Raw genomic sequence first — 13,497 nt, forward strand, 5'->3', positions numbered from 1 at the left:
TAATTTATTTTTGTTTATTAATTTATGTTGGTTGTCGATTGAAGTTGTTTGTTTCTCAATTATAAATGGGTTAATGTAAATTTATCTTGGTGATTCATTCACTAAAATAAAATCATTGGCTTAAATAATATAATTTAATTTAAAACCGTTTTATCTATTTATGTAGGTTGTCGAATAAAGTTTTGTTGTATGGGTTTGTACTTATTAACTTATTGGTATACTTTATTTTGGTGATTCATTTGTTAAAATTAAATCATGGGGTTAAATGCAATCATATTTTAGAAGTTTTTTTATTATTATTTACCTTTTTATTCACTTATGTCTGTTGTCAAATAAAGTTGTTATATTGGTTGTTAATCATAAATGAATATATTGTCAATTAATTTGTTCAAATAAAATCATAGGTTAAATAAAATCATATACTTTGATCGTTTTTGTTTGTTTGTTTGTTTGTTTGTTTAGCCACCAATCTAGGTGGTCAATAAATAATATGGTTGTTAAATAAGGTATAAATATTTTGTATTGATTAGCAAAAATATGTATTGATACAATATCAATTGAATGTGTCCTGGTAAATAATTAGTTAATAAATAAATTCATGGGGTTAAATAAAGTCATATTCTTTAGTAGTTTTTGTTTGTTTATTTGTTTTTGTTTGTTTACCAATAAGTAAACAAACAAACAAATGGTTGATCAATAAGTTATAAATATATAGTTGTTAAATAAGGTATAAATATATTGTATTGATTCTCAAAAAATAGATTGATGCAATATCAAATGATTGTGCCTTGGTGATTAATTGGTTAATAAAATCATGGGGTTAAATGAAGTCATATTCTTTAGAAGGTTATTTTTTTTTATTTTTGTTTGTTTGTTTACCCACCAGTATGGTTGGTCAATAAGTTATAAATATATGGTTGTTAAATAAAGTATAAATATATTGTATTGATTCTCGACAAGCATTGATCGATACAATATCAAATGATTGTGTGTCACAACCAGTTGCTGGAGCGCCCATGTCAGCCACCAGAGGGCACTCCTTTTGGATTGTTGTTTTTCGGTTCTGGACTTCGTTTCCCATCACCCCTTGCACTCATGATTGTCTGATCATTCACAGCTGTATGTCTTTTACTGATTAGTTCATCCTTGATTTATACCCTGTTCTCAGTGTGTTTGGTTGCTGGATTATTGTTTGCAGTTTTCTGATTTTGTGGGTTACTCTGTGGATTACGGTTTGCTTCTGTGGATTACGGCGAGGCTTCGTGAAACACTGAAGCAGTCGAAGCAAATGTGTCGAGGCTTCGAAACTTTTCGACACCCGTCTCTACGGTGACACCTAGTGGTCATTTTCAAGTATTGCTCTGAAACAGCGTCGACAAAGAAACAATTAAGCGAATTGACGATTTATAACGTATGTTGTGTTAGCCTGTGTTAGTGTGCTCGACTGAAATGCTGTCACCTTGGGTTCGAATCCTGGGTGACGCAGTCATCTTGACAAAATTATAAAAAACAATTAAAATGTGTGTTTTTATTGTTCTGTTCTTGTAATGTGTTGAAACATCAGTCTGACGTCTGAATGAACTCTTTGTGAATAAGTAAGTGTTATTTTGGTAATGAAAAATATACAATAAAGTACATCAAGCCACTTTTTTTACATATAAAGATTTTTATTTAAAAATATTAATTGTTCTGCTGTTGATGGACTTAGCCTACTTCTTTTTTTACATATAATTTCTCCAGCCTTTGAAAAAATCCTCTCACAAAAACCCACGAAGTGAAGATGCGTTAACTCCACTTTTCTACTTTGTGGGAGTTAGGTTGAGACAGATGTGCGATCGTGTGATTTGTTACCGACCCTGTCAATCAAACGCAGATTCGGCAGGTATGCCAAGTCTCGAAACACTTGTGACACGCCCTGATGCTTCGATCGCCTTAGTCACGTGACATGGGTGTTTCGAATCACGCTTCGGAGCAGTGTTTCGAAACATCTGCGCTTCGGGATCTCGACACCGTGTCGAAACCTTAGTTTCGCGTCAGCCATCGCTACTGTTTTTGCCCCAATGTGGACTACTTTTTGGACTCTATAATAAAGGCTGCAATTGCATCTATCTTGTTTGAGAATTCTTCGTGACAGAATAATCCAGCCACCTCTAGATCCAGCAGTTTTTCTCCTTACCTGGGACTATGGATATCAGGGTCTTTCCACCTGCCACTGGGAAGGACCGGATGGCTCGACTTCAACAGTTAATGGCTCTGCGCCAGCAGGGAAGTGAAATGGGAGGCTTCGCCCAGTTATTTTGGTCTTTGGCATTAGGGCTGGGGTATAATGATGAGGCTTTCAAGGATTTCCTAAATACCTGCCTAGATGATTCTCTGTCCCAGGGGGCGATGGAAGGACTCAGGATCCTGGACTTCTGGGGCTTCGTGAAGTATCTCCATCATCGAAGTTCATGGGCAAAACCAGGTCAGTCTGAATCCACCTGCAGGGATTTTCCCACCAGCCCTGGCCTTCCGACTCCTACCGAGAAACAGAGGTTGAGAAGGAGGGCAGCAACGTCCCTTCCGGCGGTCCTGGAGGACCTGACTCTGGTGGTCTGGGAGGACCTGACACCGGTGGTCTCAGAAGTCACCATAGAGCTGCCCAGTTTCACTGCTGCTGTCATAATCAAGAAGGCCATCTTTGCCTTTCACCTCATGGCTGTTCTGTGTGCATTGGCCGCTTCAGAGTCACCTCCAGAACCTGCTCCAGTCCAGGAGCCCTCAGAATCCACTCCGGAGCCCACTCAAGTTTTTGAGTCCACTCCAGAGCCTGCTCCAGTCCGGGAACCCTCAAACTCCACTTTAGAGCCCGCTGCCAGCCTGGAGGCTGTCCCAGCGTCACCCAAGCTCCTTGGCCTGCTGGCTTTGTTAGCTTTTATCCTTGCCATCAGCTTTGCCCTGGAGGGCTTATCCCCCACCCTGGTCTCCTGCCCTGCCGGTGCCGCCCTGGCACCCTTGTCTACCTCTGTCTCCAGGTCCTCTTCCGCTACATGGACCTGGCCCGCCATCCCTCCCCCTGATCTGCCTCCTTTCCACCTCCCTCCTGAACTTTTGTGTTTTCTGGTGGAGCATCTGGAATCAGCTCCTTAAGGCCGGGGTTATGTCACAACCAGTTGATAAAGTGCCCATGTCAGCCACCAGAGGGCACTCCTTTTGGATTGTTTTTCGGTTCTGGACTTCGTTTCCCATCACCCCTTGCACTCATGATTGTCTGATCATTCACAGCTGTGTCTTTTACTGATTAGTTCATCCTTAATTTATACCCTGTTCTCAGTGTGTTTGGTTGCTGGATTATTGTTTGCAGTTCTATTTTTGTGGGTTCTTTACTTTTGTTTCTGTTTTTGCCCCAATGTGGACTACTTCGTGACATTGTGTCTTGGTGATTAATTAGTTAATGAAATCATGGGGTTAAATAGTCATATTTTTCTGGGTTTATTTATTTATCCACCAAAGTGCTTGTTGAATAAGATTGTATTGATTCTCAATAAGTTTATTAATACAATGACAAATTAATGTATCTCTGGGATTAATCGGTTAATAAAATCATGGGGTTAAATAGATTCGTGTTCTCCTAGTGATTCTTGCATGACTTAATTAGCCAATCTTCTTTACACCATACGCACACTGCAAGTGTGGTGCAAAAAAATAAATCATCATATAGGCTAATGAATAATGCAGCCGTGTGCACCGCTTCACTGAAAATAAAGGGAGGATTTTTGGTTTCTTGCAGTGTAGATGGGTCTGTGACAGTCTAATTTTCTGTAGATGATGAAAAAGATGTTTAGTTTTATCACAGTAAACAGTGCATGCTAGTGCTATAAGGACTTTGTGTCAGGACAGCCCAGTCTTCAGCATATTGAGTCTTCCCAGCATTAAGTCGAGGGAAATTACAGTGGGACAATATCTGCTGTGCAGCTGTTTGGTGTGAACTGTAGTCAATGCGCAATGGATCTATCACAGCATCCCATCAGGCCAGAGGACAGCTAAATACAAATTAGCAGGACACCAGCATGCATTCCTCTGATGGCGCATGGGATGATGGGGGAGGGGAAGACACTTTCATATCCTCTCATTCTCTCTCACTTTCTCATTATCTTGCAGTTTAGTTTTATTTATGGCAGTGTGTTTCAATTTAAAAGACGTGTGGGTGTGCATGGCGGTGTGTGCGTCTCAGTAAGCAGAGTCTGTGTGTGTGTGTGTGTGTGTGTGTGTGTGTGTGTGTGTGTGTGTGCACGCATATGTCAGAAAAGATGGTGAAGAGACAAACATTAAAGTCTGTGATGAGATTTGAAGTGTATTTGATTATGGAAGCAGAAAAGTATTTAAAAAAAATATAGACATGATTTTCAAATGGATATAATATTGAGGCAGATTGCAACTGTTGTGGCCTAGCGGTTGAATGGCCTATGTCTTATTGTTTCACATTTCAAATATTTTGTAAATGTACACTAACTCTCAAAACCTTGGGTTTTGTCCCATCTCCTGGATTTGTTTTGCACAAACAAACAGGGACAATGCACCGGGTTCTTCTGTTCTCTCTCTTCCTCTGTCCTAACCGCTGTCCCTCTCCGATTGGCTGGAATTTGCGTGTGAGTCTGCAGTCTTACCTGCGAGTCCTGTTTGAGTTTTTCAGGTCACTCAGTCCCTAAAGATCTCCCTCTCCGTTCTCTGTCCCCATGTACCCTTACACTTTCACACAATTGTGCTGCTCTGGTGAATAAACATTTCAGCCTATGGCTGTTACATATTGCGTTGTCACAAATTGTCAAGTTGCACTACCGTTTAAAAATGTGGGGTCAGTGGTTTTTTTTTTTTTTTTTTTGAAGAAACGGCAAGTATGCATTAAATTGGTCATAAGTGACAGTAAAGACATTTGTAATGTTACAAAAGATTGCTATTTCAAATAAATGCTGTTCTTTTGAATTGTCTAGTCATCATGTTTAAAAAAAAAAAATTAAGTACAACTGTTCTCAAAATTTATAAGAAATGTTTCTTGATCAGCAAATCAGCATATTAGAATGATTTCTGAAGCATCATGTGGCACTGAAGACTGGAGTAACAATGCTGAAAATTCAGCTTCGCATCGCAGAAAGAAATTATATTTTAAAATATATTCAGATACAAAACAGCTACTTTAAATTGTAATAATATTGTAGAATATTGCTGTTTTTACTGAAGTTTTGATCAAATTAAACTAGTCAACATTTGAAGTGGATCAAAACCTTTCATTAAATTTGTCCTAAAACCTAAAACCAAAACGTGTTCTTGTCTTAGGACAACTTTGATTAACTTTTTTGATCCACTTCCAAGTGTTGATTACAATATTATAGCAATATTAAAACAAATCTGTCATACTTTAAGGTCCAATTCTCACTATTAACTAACTATTAACTATAACTTCTGCCTCAATAAATTCCTAATTACTGCTTATTAATAGTAAGGTAGTTGTTAAGTTTAGGTACTAGAATTTGGTCATGAAAAATATGTGTCTCCAAAGTTGCAAAAATAATGACCTGTTCAAAGAATGAGTCCTGGTGAAAGTCATGGGAATTAATAAAATCTCGGAACTTGTTCTTATGAATATATTAGTTTGTAACTGATCTAGTAATTCATTAACTAGAAACTCAATGGTCATATAGAGTAAAACTAATACATGAAATACATACTGTCTATTGTAATATGCCTGTACATACAATTGTTAATTTGTACATTGTTATTCCTTATTTACTTGTTCTGTGTTTTGGTTCTGTCACTGTCGTTCTGTTGCACTGTGGAAGCTTCTGTCACGAAAACAAATTCCTCGTATGTACCAATAAAGCTCATAAAGCTCATTCTGAAATAGCACAGTAATTTAAATCGGTTAATTCAAATGATTGTTAAATGAAGTACAAATTGAAATCTTCACAAACAATTTTTGCTCATTTATTTTAAAACGATCAATTTATTCAAACACCTGGACATTTCAGTGCAATGGAAATAGACATTAAATAGTCAGAAAGGGTGTGGAAAGGGAAGCCCTGCCCTAAACTCATTCTATTGGTTGAACTGTTGCTGGGCGGATTCTCAAACAAACAGGTGTACAGTGTTTACACTTTTCTGCAGGATCAGTCTATGAAAGACTTACTTACTGTTGTCTCTGTATATTAAGCTTGAATATTAGAAAGTTTAACACTGAAAAAACCTTTAATACACACATCACCTGTATGATCACACCTCAGAGGCCCTGCAATGTCCTGTGGTCTGCATAATGCCATTGGCATCATGGTGTAGGGCCTGTAGCCGTGGGTTTATTTATGGGACGTGCTAAATTTATGCCTGTTTGATGGACCATGTCAGGCATTCTCTTCATGTAAACCAGAGACAATATAGGACCAGCACAGCAGGGAGGGACTGTAGGGCAACCCAAATGTCAGGGGCAGCCCAATTGAATGCTAAAGCAGCCTGTAAGATGAACTCATTGGAGCATGAGTTATTGACTTTCAGTTCTCAGAGCTGTACCGCACTTTGTCTTGCAGTCAAATGTCAAGTGTTTGTTTTAGTTCAGAATGCAGTGGTATTTTAGCTACGTTAATGACAGGCCTTTTGTAGTTTTACTGAGTCTTAAAGATTTCATTTTCCAGGGAATGTTTTAACTTTTCTTTTCTTTTCTTTTTTTCTCCAGTTTTGTCTTCAGTTAAAACTAGTAGAATTAACTAACTATGTACAGTATGTGTTTGTGCATTTAGGACGTTCCAAAATTGATTGTGCTTTTAGAAATCCTCTGGGAATAGCAATAGGGAGCTCGATGTATAATCATTCAGGTGGTTATTGAACAGGTCAGAGGTCAAACCGTCAAACCTGATCCTCTACCCAGAGGGACCATCTAATTAATGACCTAACACAGCGCTTGTTCAAATTCCCTCAAGTAAACAGAGAATAAGCCACATCTATTATCAAGGAGAGCTTTTAATAAATCATTTCACAGCCCACAGTCTCATTGGAAAAACGTGTCTGTGGTGACATTTCTGCAAAATGATTCTAAATTGCGTCTTGTATGTTTTGCGTCACTTAAATGTCCAGTGAGTTAAGCTAAAAGTGAGTTAAGTTTTATGAAAAATGGTAGATGAATGGAAATCTGGCAGTGTGTTATTGCACTGGTTGTTGAATGTATCACAGCAATTTGGAAATGAAACGTTATGGTGACTGGCGCTGTAAGATTAATGCTTTATCATGTTCGAAAATAACGTACCACCTACACTAAACCTAACCGATAGTGTTAACAACAGCAAACTTAAAAATTAAACATTTTATACCATTTTATCTTGATTCTATAAGTCTTTGAGCTCTTTTATTGCAACTCGTGTTTTATGAGACTCATCTGCATCACTGTACCAGGTGAGCTACTGAGCAAGTTTACTACGTCAGAAAAGCCATGTACAGAGGAGATTACATCATGTAAACATAGTATTATGTAAGTAAATGTGCAAATCAATAATTAATCAATAATTTGCCACCGTAATCATAATTTCAGTGAAAAGTTGTTTTACTGCCACTAGTGGTGATTTAAACTAAAAACTGAAGTAAATTGTATGTATAAGTAAGTTTTTGGAGTTTTGGAGAAAACATAGAGGCACGTTTTCCCAATGAGCCTATATTTCAAATTCCAAACTGTATGTGTGTTGGAGCGAATCAGTCTTGAACAGTTAAACCCTCTGACCGTGTATCGCCTTTGATATTTAGTGTTATTGAATTAGAACAGTAAATTTGTTTACTGAGGGCACTAATATTTAATTGCTTGTCTCTTAAAACTAATTAGGCTCCTTGTTGATACATATTGATTTGTAATTGTTTAATGGTGCAGAAGGAGTTTATTTATACTGTAAAAATGGCAGGACATTAACCTCTAGAAATCACAGGAAAAAAGCCTCAGACAGACGCACAGACATGCTCTGATGAAGAGAGTGAGTTGCATGGGACAGACATGCGCCCACTTTCCGATTTATCCCATATCCACCTCCCCACCCCCTTCTCTCTCTCTCTCTCTCTCTCTCTCTCTACGTCAGGTCTTCAGCCTTGAGCTTCAGCAATCAATGCAGTAATTAAGAAAGAGGCAGAGAGAGAGAGAGAGGAGGCCTTTACTCGGCTGGAGTCAGCACTCTACCTCTCTTTCCCATAATCCTCCAACCATCATGCAAAAATGCTTCCATCCTTATTTTCCCAATTCATTTTTGTTTCATTCATTGCTGTGTTAAAAACACGTTTTAATTCCTCCCTCTTTATCTTACTTCCTGCAGTTTTTGGTGACGGGACAGTGGCGTCCACATGCATTCAAGCGCAGAATCTCCTGTTCTTGTGTATTTTAAATGCATGCAATTGTGTGGAAAGCCAATATACCTGTAAGACATCATGACTAGATAATTACAATCGATTCAGTCTGTAGTTCTGCACTCTTCAGAGGGTGGTTTGAGGTTGATGGGTAGTCTCCCTCTGCTGGTCATCGCCTAAAACTGTAAGTGTGAGGTCTTGCGTCACTGGGAAACACAGTCAGAGAGTTGTGTCAGAAGGAGATCTGGTAGAGTATCTTATGAACAAACTAGAAAAGGAAGTGGGATGCACATAACTGAATCTATAGAGTATTTATCTCCTGTCAAGCATTAGAATTTCCTATCTGTAGGGGCGTTGTGTGTCTTTGCGTGTGCATGTATTTGTCTACTGTGTGTGGTTCTCATTCGTTCTGTGTATTGGGATGAGGGCATGATATTAGACAGAAACGATACATGCATCCCAGTAGGTGAATTGCTGTATCTTGCTGCATTGGGAGTGGAATGCCTGCATTAAAGGCTTTTTCGCAACAGTATGGAGAACACTGCAGCAAAACTCCTTTACACTGGAGCTCCGCAATACACCACACTAGATGATGATGTCACTCATGCCTTTGCAAACACTGTTAACCTGCTTACACTGACAAAACGCCTTCGCTGACCAATCAGTGGTCACCTCTTCTCTGTCCTCTTGTTATTTTTTGCACCATAAAAAGAGTTCATAAAATGACAAATGACTCTTATTTTTAATATAAAATTATATTTGATGTAATTTAATACATCCTGGAAATTATACTTTAAATAATACAATGTAGGTATTCGTATTTACACTTTTTTAATTGTTTTGTTTTTTTTTCATGTGCAATGCATCACATCACATCACATCACATCACATGCATCATTGATTTATAGGCTTTAGCAGCACAAGTGAATGCATCTAAAATAGGAGATAACAATGTATAATCTCTCCCTAATAAATTATCTACATCCCAATCCAACCTCACTTCTAATCCAAGTCTTCTCTTTGGACTTCTGAAATTCTGCTGTTGCTTTGTTGTATAAAATGTAATCGCCTTTAAAATCACATGCTGAATAATAATTCTTATGCTCACCAAGGCTGCATTCATTTGATTTAAAATGCTGTAAAAACACTAATATTGTGAAATATTATTATAAATTAAAAGAACTGTTTTCTATTTTTATATATTTTCAGTTTCCTGTGGTGGCAAAGCTGAATTTTCAGCAGCCATTATTGCAGTTTTCAGTATCCCATAATCCTTCAGAAGTCATTCTAACATGCTGATTTGGTGCTCAAGAGAAATTTTGTATTATTGTAAATGTTGAAGACAGTTTTGCTGCTTAATATTTTTGTGAAGAATAACATTTAATCTATCCTTGCGGAATAAAAAAAAAAAAAAAAAAAAATATATATATATATATATATATATATATATATATATATATATATATATATATATATATATATATTTTTTTTTTTTTTTAATTATTAAAAGTATTTATTTCTTTCAAATCTACTGATCTAACTAACTTTAATTTTGTGAATTGATCTACACCAAGAACGTGACATGGTAAAAATACTATTTCTACAGCACAGTTAGTAAAACAGTATTGTGTCATGCTCTGTACATCCCAAATACTCTATTTAAAAAATAAAAAATAAATAAATATAAAAACGCACATGTTGCTAATGGAGAAACAACTTCTGATGTAACTTCCTGATGTTCCTTCCTTTATTTTGTTTTGACCCACTAGAAATCTGAATCTGCACTGTCCTGTACGAGGTTAAACTGAATATTAGAGACCTGAGACCTCAGCAGAGCAGATGTGAATCTCTCTATAGCAGGCCTACTTACAAAGAACCAAAGGAGGACTGAAAATAGAAATGAGACCACAGCAGACAGGTAAAAGAGAGGAGGAAAGGAAGCTTTAGAGTGATTAAACAGGCTGTGGAAGAGAGGGAGGAAAGGGATGGATGACGGTTTAGAGAAGAGACCTGAGGTGCTGGATTAGTGGTCAGATGGCCCTGTTTTTAATATGAGGAGAATTTCTCACTAATGGACATCTAGAGGACTTCATAGGAATTCAATGAGAAAGACATCAGTCCCTGGTCACCAGTGCCAAGTGCCAATTCTTTTGGCTGGCATTGAGCTTGGTTTGACTGAAGGACAGCAGGAGAATGTGTTCAGAATGATAAAGGTGGTGATGGTAGCTCAAGAACTGGTCATTGGAATCTCAATTTACACTTTTAGTGTACAGTCAATATTGAACGTAAATCACATGGGTTTGTGTTAAAATCAGATGCACTGATAGAAATGATCATCTTTAGCGCAGTTTTTTTTGGTACAAGTTGCCGGTTGATCTTCAGTCATAAAATGGAAACGGCACTGAACGTTTGCCAACCATGTGTACAAAAATCCTGGTACTTTGTCATGCAGGACTGTTAGCAGCACACATATCGTTGTGGCTGCATCATTGACCAGTAAGAGTTATTTTTTCCCAGAACCAATTAAATGCCATTTAGCTTTAATGTGGTCAAAGGATGACATGAAGATGAACATTCTCCTGGGACGTTTGTGACTTGGGAAGCCGTATTTACAACGTCATGTGCATTCAAATCACTTTGGGCGGAGCAAGATGACAATGTACCTTACACATGAGGTATATTTCTGCTTTTTATCCAATTTATGAAGGTACTGTAAACTCAGTTGTTATGTATTTTATTATAGTTTTACAATACCATTGTGTCTTGTATGTGCAACGTAGTTAGTTTTATTGTAAAAAATAGTATATTTTATAGACTTATATATATTTATATATATATATATATTTTAAGAAACGTTTGTAAAATCAGAGCCCAATGTATCGTGTTAATATAAAGGAATTTTCTGTGTTTATTTTTCACAGGCATTTTACCCATATGTTCTAATTACACACTTTGTGTTTTTGCATTGTGTTAAAGGAAAAGTCCAAACACTTTGGCAGACAATTGCTAGTATTTTTTTCTGTTTTTCTATAATGTATCACTGTGCTTGTGAGGTCCACAATGCCATCAACTGCATACCATGTCCATAAATTTATAGTCCAGCCAACACTGAAAATTCTGTCATCATTTACACAACCCATTCTTCTGCAGAACACAAAATAAGATATCTTTAAGAAAAAACTTTGGCTCCCACCGACTCTCACTTGGCTCCTTTTCTAAAATTGTTCTTTTGTGTTCTACAGAAGAAAGAAAATCAGATTTAGAATTGCATAAAGGGTGATTAATTGATGACGTTTAATTTTTGAGTGCAACCCTTTAAGGGTGTTTACACATGTAGTTCGGTTCTCTTGGTTTGTTTGGTCCTGATGACCAAAAAAAAAGGAAATGATACATTCAGTCCTGGTTTGATTAGCATTATCATTGTAATTTTTAACACTGAACCTGAAGATAAAAACAAAAGGCATAAAGATGTGGTCACAACCTATTTTGGACAACTATTCTGACATGTATTTTGTGAATTACTGAGTATCTAAAACTGCTCTGTGCTGGGCTAAATGCTCTCATTGTATTGTGTACGTATAGTGGTATTTTTACAAAGTGCTTATAAAATGTATAAAGGAGTCAAAATAGAGCCAGGAATTCCTCCATTGCACACAGAGATCGGCTGCAAGGAGACGGCAGTTGAGCATTTTGTCCTTTTTAGGGTTACATCTTGTGACATCACATCCTGTTTTTAGTTTGTTAGATGTCTTTGGTCTGCGCTGCACTCATATATCAGTCAAACTGCACCAGAGTTCGTATGGCAGCATTCACACTTATTCCAAATGATTCAAACTGCAGAGAATTCACACCAGAGTTTGTTTTAACTACCAAGTAGCACGCATATATGCTTGCACTCCAAAAATCTCAGGTCACATCTGAGCTGGATATATATATTTGTGCATATCTAAAATAAAGAAAGATATCGCAATGCTCCAGGTCCACCTCGAAAGAGAGGCCTGTGACTGCAGAGAGACTAAACTGCAGAGCAGCAATTTTTTTTTTTTACCCTTGGATTGCCCTAATTATACAGTGCATTGATTTTACAATGCATCCATGGATTGATTAGCAATGCCTCTCACTCTGTGCACCCCTCCACCTCCTACAGGAAGTACTGTGCATGCCGGCACTTTCTGATCTTGTGCGATCTCTCCCAGGGGTGAGAAGACTGCGCCTGCTTTCCACTGACCTCCCCTCTGTCGTTCCCTCTCCGCTCCGGATCCCTAAGAGTGTCCTCTCAGCGGTGGCAAATGAGGTAGAGAGAGCAAGTGATAATGAAAAGGAGAGCAAAATTGCTCTTTATCAAACTCCGCTCCTTTATGAAAAAGAAAGGAGAGCGGCAGACGAGTGCAGGGAGATCAATTGCTCTGGGTGGGGAAACAGGAGGCAAACAAGATGAAGAATGCATTTAAAAATCAATTACACAGTAAATATGACACAAGTCAGCCATGACGGCCTCAGGGGAGGATGGGAAAATAAGGTTCTTGCCTGTACTCTGGTAAATTCATTCTCAATGAATAAATTATTCTTTTGATGTGGAGGGCATTAAAAAGAAAATACGCATGGTGCCTGTGTTAACACAATGTTATTCCCTGATGACATTGTGTGTTATTAATTTCTTCTATACATTTTTGCTTACAATCCTTCTTAGAAAGGCTTTAGTGCAAGATATTACCCGAGAGGGTCATACACAATTTCATAGAGAAAGGTCCAAGCCCTTCTTATAGCTATTAAGCCTACATCAGCTCTTTTATTACCTTTATTAATTTTATTTATGCATTCATTTATTTATAGGGTTTTCCCATCATTTAAAACATTTGTTTAAAAATATGTATAAAAAAAAAATTAAAAAAAACCTTGGAATGAGGGTTTTTAGCTAGAATTTTAAGTTTCATAAAACACGCGCACACACGCGTTGTAAAAACCTTTCAATACTCACATAAATCTACACATACAGCCGAGCTAGATTTTTTTCGACCCTATGTATGTTCAAAAGTTTATACTGTCCAAAAATTACTTTTACTTGACTATTAAAGGGGAAAAGTCAAGTTACAATTTCTGAGGAAAGCTCACCAATCATATTTGGCACGTGTAATCACGACGTAAACTTAACGA

The sequence above is a fragment of the Onychostoma macrolepis genome, chromosome 23 (genome assembly GCF_012432095.1).
Source record: "Onychostoma macrolepis isolate SWU-2019 chromosome 23, ASM1243209v1, whole genome shotgun sequence".
Taxonomy (NCBI): domain Eukaryota; kingdom Metazoa; phylum Chordata; class Actinopteri; order Cypriniformes; family Cyprinidae; genus Onychostoma; species Onychostoma macrolepis.